This window comes from Zalophus californianus, chromosome 1, assembly GCF_009762305.2.
Source record: "Zalophus californianus isolate mZalCal1 chromosome 1, mZalCal1.pri.v2, whole genome shotgun sequence".
In the NCBI taxonomy this organism is placed as follows: domain Eukaryota; kingdom Metazoa; phylum Chordata; class Mammalia; order Carnivora; family Otariidae; genus Zalophus; species Zalophus californianus.
In genome coordinates this window covers 144228628-144243089 of record NC_045595.1, presented here as the reverse complement: position 1 = coordinate 144243089, position 14462 = coordinate 144228628, and positions in this window count along the sequence as shown.

The window sequence follows — 14462 nt, the reverse complement described above, 5'->3', positions numbered from 1 at the left end:
TCTGACCAGACTAAAAAAGTCTGACCACGAAGCCATTTAGTTCAGTCATTGAAGCTCCAACTTTTAGGGAGGAACTAGAAACTGGGAAGCTCTTTGTGAAGCCCCAACCTTTGGTGCTCGCGGAGGTCCTCTGGGCTTCGTCTGGGTTGTTTGTTGTGGCAGCTTTTGGTGTCTTTGAATAAAACCAGCCGTGTTCGAATTGGAAAGTAGGAAATGACCACTGGGTCCCTGCACGTGGCTCTCTGGGCTGTCTTCACCAAAATTCGGCTTTTTTTTTTTTTTTTTTTTTTGCAACACTCCTTGGCCACAATATTCATTAGACTTCACAGAAAAATGACCATTTAACAGATCCATAGATTGTAATATCATCTTGCACTTAGATTTGTTCTGTAAATGGGAGATATTTGGAAATTGAGCCTTTAAATGTTTTTGTATCTTGTTTGTGTATTTGTATGTGTGTCCATTATGTTATAAATGTGAAATATTTTCTCTACCTATGGATGGCATTGCTAAAATTGATTTGTAAAAGAGCTCTATTCAGTTGGTTTAAAGGCAAGTGCTTGTAAGAATGGGGCGTTCTAGAACTCAAAAGTACAAACTAACCCAAATGTTTTTCAACTCACAGGATTTTGAAAAATATTCAGTATTAAGGTAACTTAAGGTTGTTTTTCATCTCCTTAGAATTATCAGCATTAAATGTAAAACTTACTCTGCCTGTGTTTACTGGAAGTCAAGTAAGTTCATGTTATCTCCATTGCAAACTTTTTGGAAAAGACAAAAAGAACTTTGTCTAATGTCTAATGAAGTTTTATGGGTAATCTAAGACAAAAAAATGTGAATAATTTTAATAAATGTAATTAAGACAACTGGAAACAATAAGGGAAAGAACTCTGTGCAAAGAAAGCGAGACTGGTTATTTAAAGAAGGAAAACCTAGGACAAAATCTGAATATAAAAGTGGTTTCTGAAACCATCATCAGAAAGATTAAAGGTGGTTCCTGGAGAAATAATAGATCCAATTCCCCACCAGCTATAGAGAAAGTACGTTGGTTATTCTCGACAGTTTGTCTCTCCAAGGCTATCCACAGAAACTGCTCAAATTCTTCACAATTTTTACCTGAGCTCCAGAAACAGAGCCAATGGTTAAACAGCTCAACAATCACTACTACACACCTGGAATCTCTGGTTTGTCTAACAGAGGCACACACAAGGTTGGAATGGAGAGAAAAAGCAACCAAAGAAGATGTGGAGCGTTTCAATTTCATCAACTTTGGCAGTTTACTAGAGAGGTAAACATTCAGTTTGCTGATGTAAAAGTTGGGAAGAGGGGGATGGGAGGGGGGAGAAAGGTTTTAATCAGTGAAAATAACCCTTTCCTGATTAACTCTATTAAATGCCTTCTAGGTGGACGCATCTTCGAAGGATTTTTAATCTTCTGCAATATTACTCCAACGACCATTCAACAGATAACTGTCTTATTATCTGAAATTAACAGCCCTTACTGTGACGATTACAGGTTTCATCCTGGCATTAGAACTCAACCTCACAACACAAAACTTAAATTTATCCTTCAAGCCTATTTAAATTCTCAAATCTCTTAGGATATTTTCTCAGTCTTATATACCACCTACCACCATTTCTGAACCTGTCAGCAAGCCAAAAATCAGCATCACTACTACTAGACCTAATGTCACTAGAAAATGTGGTACCAAAATCCATCTCTTATTTTCAAATAAAGGCCTCCACCCTAATTTCTAAACAAAAAGCCCTAATTAAACTACTTCTGCTCCTTTCTGATTATACTAACCCTAAGCTTACTACTATTTAATTTCTGTGAGTAATCTCCATAATAACCAAGACACCAGTAAATAACGATCAAACAGTGGCAATCACCAACCAGGTCCAATAACTATATAATGCAGCAATCCCCACAGCTTCTTCACTAAAAAATCCTAACCCCCCCTCTTAAATCACTCAATCCCCTGTACCATTGAATTTAAATACAATCTCTACGTCATCTTCCTTTAGAACATAAAAAGCTACCATTACGTCTGTTACCAACCCTGAAAGAAATATTCCTAAAATGATCTTGTTAGATATGCAAATCTCAGGGTACTGTTCAGTAGCCATGGCCATTGTATAACTGAAAACCACAACCATTCCCCCTAAATGAATTTTAAAAACTGTTAGGTCAAAAAAAGAACCTCCCACACTCAGTATCGTAACCAATACCACCATTCAATTCTAACCCACCATACATCGGAGCAAGATTTGGAGAGAAACCTACAAAACTGAATATAAAAATAGTACTTAAAATAAGTACAATATATATTGTTCCCACATGGAATTTAACCATCACTGACGACATGAAAAATCATCATTGTATTTCAACTACAAGAATACGGGGCGCCTGGGTGGCTCAGTTGGTTAAGCGTCTGCTTTCAGCTGAGGTCATGATCCCAGGGTCCTGGGTTTGAGCCCCACATTTGGCCCCCACTTGGTGAGGAGCTGCTTCTCCCTCTCCCTCTGCCTGCCACTCCCCCTGCTGTGCTCTCTCTCTGTCAAATAAATAAATAAAAATATTTTTTAAAAATTTCAACTGTAAGAATATTAACAACCAACATCAGAAAATCCCACCCATTGATCAAAATCATCAACTCATTCATTGACCTTCTAGCCCCATCAGGCATCTTAGCGTGATGAACCTTTGGGTTCTCTTTTAGCAGTTTGTTCAGTTCTACAAATTTTAACAGCCTCTTCCTAGCCACACATCATATATCAGATAAAATAACTGCCTTTTCATCAGTAACTCCTATCTGCCAAGATGTAAACTATGGATGAATCATTCGACATACATGCTAATGGAGCCTCCATATTTATCTGCTTTTTTTTAAAGATCTTGTTTACTTATTTGACAGAGAGAGAGAGCACAAGCAGGGGGAGCGGCAGGGAGGGGGAGAGAGAGAAACAGGCTCCCCACTGAACAGGGAGCCCGACACGGGGCTAGATCCCAGGAGCCTGGGATCATGACCTGAGCCAAAGGCTGATGCTTAACCGACTGAGCCACCCAGGGGCCCCTTATCTGCTTATTTATACGTAAGGTGAGGCATGTGCTCTGGTCAAATACATTCTCAGAAACATGAGACTTTGGAGTTATCCTTATTATTCACAGTAAAAGCCCCAGCAGTTATAGGCTACAACCTACCACGGGCACAAATATCTTTCTGAGGAGCAACTATCATTACAAACCTTTTATCAGCTATTCCCTACTTGGGCACTAGCCTAGTAGGATGGACAGGAACAAGATTCTCAGCAGAGAAAGTGATCTAGCCCAATTCTTTGCCTTCCACTTCATCTTCCCATTCATTATTTCAGCAGTTGTATTCCATGTACAATTTCTCCATGAAATAGGATCTAACAGCTTATCAGGAATATCACCTGAGTCAGACAAAATCCCATTCCACCCATACAATATAAGTAAAGATCTTCTAGGACTCTTATTCCTTATTCTAATACCATCTGCTCTAGCACGAGTCCCACCTGAATGCGTAGGAGACCCAGACAGTAACACCCCAGCCAACCCCCAAAATACCACACCACATATTAAACTTGAATGATACTTCTTATTTCCCTATGCAATCCTTCACTCAATCCCTAATAAACTAGAATATTAGCCCCAATCTTCTCTATCTTAATTCTAGCAATTATTCCTATACTTCATATATCAAAACAGCAAAGTATGTCAATGCTTATTCTGATTATCCGTCAATGCTTATTGATGATCAGTAACAGACCCAGTAACACTAACATGAATCAGAGGACAACTAGTTGAATACCCATTTATCATTATCGGTCAACTAGCATCGATCCGATATTTTTTCATTATCCAAATTCTCATGCCCCTAACAAGTATCATTGAAAACAACCTCAGGAAACAAGGGACCTGTAAACCAGGAAGGGAGGACAATAAACCCCCCTGAGGGGCGCCTGGGTGGCTCAGTCGTTAAGCGTCTGCCTTCGGCTCAGGTCACGATCCCAGGGTCCTGGGATCGAGCCCCGCATCGGGCTCCCTGCTCCGCGGGAAGCCTGCTTCTCCCTCTCCCACTCTCCCTGCTTGTGTTCCCTCTCTCGCTGTGTCTCTCTCTGTCAAATAAATAAATAAAATCTTTAAAAAATAAAAGTAAAAAAAATAATCCTCCCTGAGATTCGAGGAAGAAGCAACAGCTCCACCATCACTCAAAGCTGAAATTCTGTTTAAACTCTTGCCTGGGGAACGCCTGGGTGGCTCAATCAGTTAAGCGTCTGCTTTCAGCTCAGATCATGATCCCAGGGTCCTGGGATCGAGCCCCACATCGGGCTCCCTGCTTGGCGGGAAGCCTGCTTCTCCCTCTCCCTCTGCTGCGCCCCTACTTGTGCTCTCTCTTTCTCTCTGATAGATAAATAAGTAAAATATTTATTTAAAAAAAATTTTTTTTAAATAAAATAAACCCTTGCCAGGTACCTGCCCTTAAATAGATAAGCATGACTCTCCTGTGCCATGCCAGTATTAAAGCCAATAATAAAAGACCACACTTAGGCAATTCATGCATTAGTGCCCTACCACATTACAAATACATGTGTGTATACTCATGCATACTATATGCCATGTATAATCCTACATTAATGATCTGCCCCATGCATATAACATCTACATCAAACCTCACCCATGATGGGAGGGGCCACAAGAGCCTCCAGTTCACAGCCCAAGTTCACTGGGTCCCAAGTTCACTCCCATGTTGGGAGTCCAGCCAGCCTCTTCCTGAGGATGTGCTATAGTGACTCATGACCAGCGCTCACAGGAGAATAACCTCCAGAATCCACTCGCCAAAATGTAACAATAGCAGCATGTTAATAATCTCCTAGGAGTGACAGACGTCACTGCCTCCAAGGGAAGAGGAGGTGTTCCACCCAGCTGCATCCTCCACAAGGCCTCCCCCTTCCTCTCAGGTGGGTGGCAGGGTTGGCAGGAGGGGGCAGAGGTGTGGGTGAAAGGTCGTGTCACGTTTTCACAATCAGAGAGCTCGAAAGGATGTTGCAGTTTGTGGGATCCTCTGAGCCTTGGGCCCTTGGTGTATAAAATAAAAGCTTGGACGAAATGATCCCTCAATGTCCTTGCAGTTCACAGGCTCCGCAGCTCTGAACATTCCAGAGTCCCTGTGCTAAACTTGAGGTTTTTTGCTTCTGAAGCATGAGTTGAACCTGGAAATGAAGGCAACAGAGCCTTACGGAGGGGTGATTCTTCTAGCTTGTTTCCCATCAGCTGTAGGGAAAGCTGACTTTCTGCCCTGGCCCCAACTGGCCTAACTTCCTTTATCTGCTAGTCATTTTTTCATGACTGGAAACCCAAACCAGGAATTGGGACTTCTGGAAAAAGAAGACACAGCCAAACCTTCATCTCCAGCAGGGCCCTTGCCTTCAGTCTTGAGCTTCTCAGAAGAAGTCCGTTATTGAAGATGTGGAATGCAAGGATGGCTGGAGAAGCCACAGGGACCCAGGCAAGATGCTATACCAATGACTTGTCACCTCTTCGAAGACAGCTCCTGGAGCAGCATCTCTGATGTCAACCTCTCTCCACAGCTCCACCTGGATACTGATGGGCGTCTAATACTCAGGATGCTCAAAACTGAACGTACAAACCTGCGCTTCCTCCTGTAGCGCCCTACTTTAATGCAAGCATTACTGTCTCTCTTTTTTTGGGGGTGGGGAGTTTCCTATCATCTGATCCTTTATCCTATTTGGAGGAAATTCCAATAAATGTGAGTTCAAAGGGAGCTGGACATTCCCACACTTGTTCCCTAGTGACTGGGGCACGGGCACACGACTTAAGCATGGCCCTTCAGACCATGCCAAAAAGGATTTTGCTTCCAGAGAGTGACACAAGGCTAGAGATTCAAAGCAGCGGTAGAAGGAGCGGTGCAGCAAGTGTCCACAGACAGGGATGCTTTGGCCGTGACCTGACCAGGCTGCTCTTGTGGTACGACCTGGGTCCCAGCTTTTCTTGGTTCCTGCCTGTTTTCTGGATTTGGTTCTCCAACCTTTACACTGATTCAGTAGCTCTAATAAATGTATATCCAATATATTCCATTTCTTCTTAGAGATCCAGAAGTAGTTTCTGTTGCTTGCAACTAACTTCACCATTCCCTCAGCCACCAATCCGGAAAGCTGGAAATCCTTTCTAATTGTCCCTGGTCCACTGAGGTCTACTGATCCCATCCCATGATGTCACCTCTATGGCCCCACTGCCACCCAAAGCCAGGCCCTCGTTACATTTGCCTATTTCTGCTGTCCTCTGCTTGATGGCCCCTCTGGCTTCCAAGATCTTCTTAACCATGAACACCTACTTTTGATCAGAATCCAGGATCCGGCTGCATCCTCCATCAGGGCTTTTGGCAGAGGTGGAAGAGAAGAAAACAGGAGAAAAGGAAGGTTTCCAGCCTTCCTGAGTGCAGAGGGAAGTGAGGAGCTAGCCCCACAAAGCACAGGTGTCCCCCAGGGTCACTGTGATAACTCAGACTGCCTGCAGTCCTGAGGCAGCAGGAGCTTCTCCCCTTCATGGCACTTTTCCTTGTTTTCTAAATTCACATCAATGAAAAGTATTAATTACCCTTAAATGGAAATAAATTAACTTAAGAAGATGTAGTTTTATCTTGCTTTTCTAGTAGCCACATTCCCTGAGGAAGCATTAATTGATTTTAAATCCAAATCAGCCTAATGCACTTGGACACTTTGCTGGGTAATGGAAATTAGTGATGACCCTATAAAAGGAAGGCTTACTGCCAACTTCTGTTCTTGCACATTTTTATCACTGTGGATGAAGTAAGCCCAATCATGGGTGGAGAAGGCCCAGTAGCTCCAAGCTCCTTATTTATTTAGTAAATATTTATTGAGTACCTGCTTTATGCCAGGGCCTATGCAAGGCACTGGGGACCCAATGATGAATGAGACAGGCTTGGTCCAGACCTAATGAAGCTTACAATGGAAGGCATTAAAATGCCTTTCAAGGGCTTCCTACCATTTCTATGCCCAAATTCCCCCTACCTGGGTCTCCCTAAAGCTGGCCTTCAGAGGAAGCCAGGTCCATGAGGGACCTGGTGGTGGAACATCAGAGAGCCTCATCTGGAAGCACCATGAGACTTGAGAGTGTGGACCACCCTAGAAAGGAGTCAGCTTGGCTGGACTCATGCCTTCTGTCTCCCAGGCTGTTCCTCCAGGAAGACACAGTTTTGTGGACAGAATTGGTCTTAGAAAGTCTGCGGAGACACTCTCTAGTACCTTCTCCCCGGCACCACCACCTAGGGTTAAACTTAGGAATTAAAAATACAGGACACTCAGTTAAATTTGAACCTCAGATAAACAATGAATGGGTTTTTAGCATAAGTACATCCCATGCAATATTTAGGATGCATTTGTACCTATACACCACCTAATTGGGTGCCTTTATTTTATCTGGCAGCCCTACCACCCCCACTCCCACCCCAGCAAGTTGCCCTGTACCTCCAATAGCCCCGATACCGGTTTTGGAACAGTGCCTCTCCCAGGGCAGGAACACAGAATCAACCAGCCCCCTTTCAAAATATCCTTGTCATGAAGAGTATTCAAGACGAGTCTGTTCTCTTAGCTGGCTGTCCCCAGCAAAGAACTGCAATCCAGCCACCTTGACAGCACTGACTCCAAGCAAGGAATGATCCATTCTAAGGTGATGGCAGAGGTGAGTAAGACACTGTCACTATCCTAAGGAACGTAGAGACTAGCAGGGAAGTGCAGTAAGCTATTCAAATAATTGTTATACAAGTTGGAAAATGAAAAGTGATTTGGGTGCCAAAGGAATGCAGGTAGGAAGAGATCACATTTACTTTGGAGGGTGGGAGTCTTGAAGGTGTACGGAGGAGGTGACATTCATGATTTATGACTGAATAGACCAATGACAAATCCATGAAATCATATCACAGCATGGATGTGGTCATTACAAAACTTCCCTCTGTGTCCACAAGTCAAATCACTTGCCATCCCTGACTTAGAAATATGCCTGATGCTGCCAAGAGGAGCCTTCTGGAAATGACATGCCAGGTGGAGAGATCCACATAGACCCAAGTCACGAGAAAGGGCCTGTAGCCAGAGTCTCACATCACATGCGTGATGTGTGGCTGGAGAGGTCATTCCCAAAGGTACATCAAAGACAGCATGATGGAAGGTCTAGGGTCGCGGGGAGCTGGCACTTCTGTTGGAAAGCTGGGGTGCGAGGGGGGACACTTGCTCTCTCTGGAGGTGGGCCTCCACGCCCAAGGGCCCGCATCAGCACCATTCCTAGTCCCAACACCCACTAGACACTGGCTGTGCTGAACGAGGGAATGTTGATCACATTCTTGGTAAATATTTGGACATCTGAGGTTTTTGAACAGAGAACATTTCAGAGCCTGCTTGGACAGCATCTAGTAAGGGGGCAGAAAGGCTTCTGATGCATTGCTTCCCGGTTAATATGACTGAGCATTGTCCAGACAGGCAAACATTTACAGCAGCAGGGGCTGAGCCCAGCCCTGATACCGGCCTGAAGGTGGCCAGAGAAGAAAGCCATACACTCAGAACGTCCTGTTTGCAGAGGAAGTAGCAAAGACAGCATTCCACAGGGGCTGTGGGCCCTCAGCATTGGAGGGACTCGGTCCGTGACCTACCACAGGGAATATTCTGCACACTCAACCCATTGTACCCAGATAGCCCAGCACTGAGGTCTCTGGTGCCAGAAGAGCTGATGGCCGGTTAATGAGTTCTCGCCGTGCAAGGCGGACAGACAGGCTCCAGCTGCCTCCCAGCGGGCTGTTAGCAGGGCCGGGCTCCCTGAGCAGGGTGCAGAGGGGGTCTGCTGGGAATGTTTTTGAGAAATTAAAGTGACAATGCTAAGAGGGTGCGCATAACAGGAGGGAGCCAGCCTCCTTCTCTCTCCTCCTTCTGCCAGACAGCCCCCACTCTGAGGGAATAATGCATGAGAGCATGTTTGTGTTCCTCCAGGAACTTATTTAAAGCAGGCTGCAAGCTGGAGGCAGGTTCAGGCCTGGCAGGGACAGGGTCCTGGGCCCCTCCTGGATCTACCCGCCTGGTGGACTCTTGCCCTCACACTCCTCTGGACCTGGAAGGGAAGCGGTAGAGACACCACTGGGGCTGCTGAGGCCAGAGATACAGGACTCTATCCTGGTGCCTCCTCTTCTTCCCACAGGGTAATCCAGACCTCACTTCCCTTGTTTCAGCCTGCCCTCAGATCCTGATCTCTCTGTGCGTATTCACCTTCCCTGGGCCTCCATCATTAGGTTTTGGAGGCTTAGACTGTGACCTGACCCTGTCTCCATCAAGCATGAGGTCCCTGCTAGAGGGGCCCAGGTCCGGCTTCCCCTGGATGGGGCGCAGCACAGGCATCCTCCCCTCTCCCATCTCCCCCTGCTTCCCTCCCACTCCCTCCCCTCCTCTTCTCCCCTCCCTCCTCCTCCCACTGGGCAGCCTGAGCTGGAAACCACAGGAAGGGGTTGGGTTGGCTTGGCTGCTGAGGCTAAGAGCTGGAGGTAGGGAAATCAGGAAACCCAGGCTGGATTCCAACATGAATTGGAAAGATCTTCATCAGCCAGGGCATTAAGTAAATAAGGCACCAAAACCTGTGAATGGCAAAGGATTTTAAAATTCCATTAAACGTAAAAGAAAATGTTTTGAAGCACAGTCCTACCAATGAAAAGCAATGTGTCCTTTTATTAATTCTATAAATATAATACATGCTCACGGAGAGGAATTGAAGTAAGACGAAAACAATGCGCGCCTGGGTGGCTCAGTCGTGAAGCGTCTGCCTTCGGCTCAGGTCATGATCCCAGGGTCCTGGGATCGAGTCCCACATCGGGCTCCCTGCTCCGCGGGAAGCCTGCTTCTCCCTCTCCCACTCCGCCTGCTTGTGTTCCCTCTCTCGCTGTGTCTCTCTGTCAAATAAATAAATAAAATCTTAAAAAAAGAAACAATGTAAAATGAAAAGTAAAGTCCCCCTCCTGTACCCTGATCCCATATTCCCACTCCCCAGAGGCAAACTTCTAGCAGTTTATTGGGGAAATTCAGTTTTAAAGAAACAAAATTCAGGATCGAAACTGCAGGATGCGACTAGACCCCCCGGAGGCATTTGGGTTACGGAGGGGGCGTGTGTGTGCGTGCGTGGGCGTGCACGTGTGCATAAGCCTGAGCCACGCTCTAAGCGTCTGGGCTCAGAGTCCAGCTCGTAGCTGAGGCAGGCTGGGCAATTTGCCTAACTTTTTGGTGAGTCAGTCTGATCATTTGTAAATTGAGAATAATCATAGTATCTACCTGTACAGTTGTGGACATCTGCCTGTTTTTCAGCTCATGAAACAACTGTGAACCTGCAAAAGGTGGTGTGCATTCTACTCATACATACCTCTCAGTCCCGCTTTCTTCCAGAACCAACACTACTTACAAAAGCTCTCCTGTGTATGTACCACTGTCTGGTTTATAATCCACCTCATGGACATCCCTGGGAGGCAGACATGTGAGTCCCTTAAGACATGAAGAAACCAAGGAGTAGTCCCTGTCTAAGGTCCAGAGCTGCTCTAAAACCCAAATGGCATGCTTTTCCAGTGCCCTCCCGGGGCCACCTGCAGCCTGTCTGAACAATGGGCACAGGAGCATAAGACAGCTGGGCAGAGAAAGGGCTCTTGCAATTTCCAGGGTGTTCTCCCTCCCCCCACCCCATCCCAGGAGTTCTGGCCTTCTGATTTTGGTGTGACCACTGGGACAGCAATCAGACCTCTTGCAAAGGGCTCAAGCCGCAGGTCTCCGGTGGGGGGGGGGGGCGGGGGGGCAGAAATGTCTTTGATCAAAAGTTTTCCTTCTCCGGCGCCTGGGTGGCTCAGTTGGTTGAGCGACTGCCTTCGGCTCAGGTCATGATCCTGGAGTCCCGGGATCGAGTCCCACATCGGGCTCCCTGCTCAGCGGGGGGGGTCTGCTTCTCCCTCTGACCCTCTTCCCTCTCATGCTCTTTGTCTCTCATTCTCTCTCTCTCAAATAAATAAATAAAATCTTTAAAAAAAATTAAAAAAAAGTTTTCCTTCTTCCCTCCCTTGCTCCTCATCGAGCTTCTATAGTTTTAATCAGACGAATTGCTTGTCATTTTGTACTTGAAAAAAATGTATTTATTTTTCTTAGTACAAAAGTGATACCTGTATAGTATAGAAAATATAAACAAGCAAACAGAAAGTAAAAATAAATATCAGTGTAGAAGTGTTCTCTGCCTTCCTGGAATGTCTTCTCTGGCCCCGCAACTTGACCAGGGGCACTCACCAGTTGCACAGAATCTACCTGGGGATCCTAGCCACGGCTCTCCCAACTTCAGCCAATGAGCTGATATCCTCTGAAATTTTCCAAGATTCACAGGATTTATTGATGACAATGACTTTGAGCTGCACATGCTAATGTAAGTGGATAACAGCATGACTTAGCAGTTTTTAAAGCCGCTTCTTAATTTAACAATTAAGTTCATGTGAAATTTGATAAAGTTCTTAGAAAAATCAATTTGGTTTGTGGACTTGAAAATGCCTCACTGCCTCCATTCTAACTCCTTTGATGCACTATCAGTGGATTGTTTGATCAGCAAAATAAACTTGTAGAGCTTCAACAAGCTATCACCGTGCATCACGGAACCCGAAGACCAGTAGAAAGAGAGGCACGGAACAAGCAGTTACAATTGCGGCCATTGAGTGTTGCGATAAAAGTGTGTACCCAGGGTTGCGGGGACACCCAGAACCTTGCCTGCAGAGGAAAGAAGGTCAGGTAAAGCTTTCCTGAGGAGCTGGGCATCCAGCTGGACCTTGAATGAACATCTCAAGCTGGTTAGGCAGAGAAAGGATGACAGGGAAGAGGGTTGGCAAGTAGACAGGTCTAGCCGGCACATGGGGAGCGGGAAAGGAAGGGAGGGGAAGCTGTGAGACAGAGTGGGGAGGGGTCTACCCCGTCAAGAGAAGAGGCTGAGGAGTGGGTTGGAACTGTCATGAAAGGCCTTGTGTGCCACATGCTGGAGGGTTCGGTCTGCGTGGGTCTGGGCCTCTGTGGCCCTACCCTAGTTCTGTTGGCAAATTCCTATGCCTCTCACAGGTGGGATGGAGGTAGACGGGCACAGCCTTGGAAACCCCCAGGGGAAAGGTTTTGGGCCTATAGAGGAAAGAATGCAACAGGGTTGGCGTTGGGGGGAGAGGGAGAAGGGACCCCTCTGGCTGGCACCTTTACCAATCCCCTTCAGGGTTTCTCTGGAAAGTTCTTGTGTTTCTCTTACCAGGTATGTGTTTTCAGCCAAGTTGCTTAAGACTCCGGAAACATATACACAGACACACAGACACACACACACACACAGACACACACACACACACACACACACACAGCAAAGGGAAGCAATTCCTTTACCATTTTTTTCCAAGAATTTGAATCTGGGGATTTGGGACTGTAGGAAAATACTACTAGGGAGACAGGAAAAATAGAAGGGGAGCAAGTAGTAAACAGGCAAAATAAGGAAGTGAAACTGAATTTCCTCAAGTATTAACGTTTGGCTTTTTAAAGATTTTCTGTTGCGTTCTGACCTGAGGACAACAGAAACGGAGAGGCCCCGTCACTAGTGACTTGGTTTTTCTTGGGTGGATTTTGGCCGTCTGGGTTCTGTGAAGGTGAGACATTGTTTCAGCAGCCATGGAAGCCATGGAAGCCCTGCACTCCCGGTGAATAGGGGAGCTGCAAGGAGCCTGTGGAGTTAGCTTCTCTCCACTCAGCACCTCTCCCTGCCTGGGCCCCTCCCCTCCACCTCTCACAATCCACCAGTCAGGAAGGAACCAGGAAGTCATGGAAACAGGTGGTCCTGGCGGCCACCCGCTGCCCACCCCCCCCCCCCAACCCCCGCCCGGACCAGCTGATCCAGTTCTCTTGTCTGGGCCCCTAGCATCCACAGCTGGACACAGAGCTCTGAGAGTGACTCAGCTGAGCCTGGCCTCCCTGGGGACGTGGTGTGGGGAGGGGTGATGGGGGGGCAACGGAAGGGTGTCGGGATGCCGCTTCTCATGGGGGCCGGCCGGTGGGGTGAGAGACCAAGGACCAGGGCAGGTCCACATGCCTCTGCTTACTGCTGAGGTTACTTCTAAAATTGACTTTGTTCTAGAATGTTTAAAAAGAGATACAGATTGGGGGAAGAAAACAGGTCCTGATGGTGTGACTGCATACCTCCTCTGTCCCAGGCCCTGGGGATTCAAGGAAGGATAAGCCCGCTCTCTGTAATTGCTCTGTGAACCTCATTAGCCCTTCACACAGCCCCAGGAAGCAGAGGGGAGGCGGTTCAGCGCCCCAACATCCAGGCACATCCCGTCTGTGCCTCCCTAGACAACCTTAACCTGAGGAGTTCCCATTTCACTCGAGCCCGGGAATAGGACTGAATGAGGAGCTCAGGGTGATGGTCAGATTTTCACACCCCACTTGGCTACAAAAAATACAGCAACTTTACCGAAAGATGTAAGATGCAAAACACCGTATTCATATATCACCTTCCCATGCCTTCCGTAGGCCTTCCTGGGGGCCACCTGGATGGTGAGTAGATTTGTCATTTCTATGCTAGCGGAAGCATTTTCTCTGAACAAGAATTGTGTGGAGTTCAGCTCTGGATCTTGGTGCCTGTGTACTTGGTGGAAGGGAATAAATCCTGAGCTTAACATCCTTGGGCTGAGCCTGTCTATTGCCACATTTCCGAGGCCATCCCTTGGAAGAACTGTCGATGCGTTCTGTGTGGTCCCAGGCATTAAAACTCGGGCCTAGGAGGGAGTGACAGGGAAATGGATTTTAGCCTCTGGGGTTTGATTAGATCACTCCTGTGTTCTTTCTCCCCGAACCCCTGTGATTCTCAGGCTTCAGGGCAGCGGATCGAGGATCCTCTGGCATTTTCCGGCCCGTAGTGGGGGCTGCCAGGCCGTCTTGACCAATGGCACTTTCTCCCCGTGGGCATCCACCTTCACCACCTGTGTGTGGGGCTCCCACGCACTGTGTCCGTGGGGGACACCAGTGCCTGGGGCCCTGAGTCCACATGGAGGAGTTTCAGGGTGTCCAAGAGCATAGTTTTGCCAGTGTCCTGGGGTCCCTTGTCACAGCCTTGGAGGTAAGATGTAAGTCACAGGGGAAAGGATACTGGAGGAGAAAGTAAGAGGAGCTATGGATCCTGAGCCTGAGGCCACCATGGCTCATCTTGGGCCCATTTACCGGGCTCATGTTCCTCATCTATAACACAGATCTAATGATTCCTGCTCTGCTGCAGAGTGACCTGTGACCCCCTAAGGATGGTCAGCCCCTGGAGGCAGAAGTGCTTTATGGAGCACACTATGGAGCCAGGTAGGGATCACTTCTCAACCTCTCCCCCTATCTTAC